This window comes from Rhododendron vialii, chromosome 10a (genome assembly GCF_030253575.1).
Source record: "Rhododendron vialii isolate Sample 1 chromosome 10a, ASM3025357v1".
Lineage (NCBI taxonomy): Eukaryota > Viridiplantae > Streptophyta > Magnoliopsida > Ericales > Ericaceae > Rhododendron > Rhododendron vialii.
This window is the reverse complement of record NC_080566.1, coordinates 10,234,161-10,234,783: the sequence shown is the minus strand read 5'-3', so window position 1 is coordinate 10,234,783 and position 623 is coordinate 10,234,161. Positions and strand designations below refer to the sequence as shown.

The 623-nt window shown below is 41.1% G+C and overlaps 1 non-coding gene across 1 annotated transcript; it reads left to right on the top strand.

The window, feature by feature from the left end:
* The first annotated feature begins 315 nt into the window (after window positions 1-315).
* LOC131305773 (small nucleolar RNA R71) lies at window positions 316-420 on the top strand. The gene has a single exon (XR_009193332.1). It is a non-coding gene; the product is annotated as a small nucleolar RNA R71 (small nucleolar RNA).
* The last annotated feature ends 203 nt before the right edge of the window (window positions 421-623 follow it).

Genomic DNA, 623 nt, shown 5'->3' with positions numbered 1-623 from the left:
GGTGAAGAATGTGAAGGACCATGACCCAAAGATAAGAAAGTGTCAAACTTACGGGTCAATGCATCTACCTTATAGGAAAGATCATCAGAGCGGCCCACCTCATAAAGGCCACTATGTTTTGAAGAGGTAGAAGTTGTCCTATTTGTGCGAGATGATGCAGCTCGGTGTCGTGAATTCTCCGGTAACTGCCCAAACAAGTCCCACCCCTTATTCTCATTCTTAAGCATAAATGTGCCTCCACATGAGGCATCCACCATATATAGGTGTTGTTCGCATAGTCCATCGTAGAAACATTGGACTAATTGCCATTTAGGAACTTGGTGGTGTGGACAACTCCTAATGATATCATTAAGTCTCTCCCATGCTTGGTGAAATTGTTCGCCTTCTTTCTGATAGAAACTAGTGAGTTCTTGGCGAATTTCTTTTGTTTTGCCTATGGAAAAGTACTTTTTCAAAAACTCATTTTTCATTTGATCCCAAGAGGTGATGCTATTCGGTGCCAAAGTATTAAGCCAGTATTTGGCTTTATTTTTAAGTGAGAATGGGAATAGCTTCAACCTAAGGGCATTATCAGTGAAGTGCTGAATTTTAACAGTGGAGCAAATCTCTTCAAAGCCCCCTAA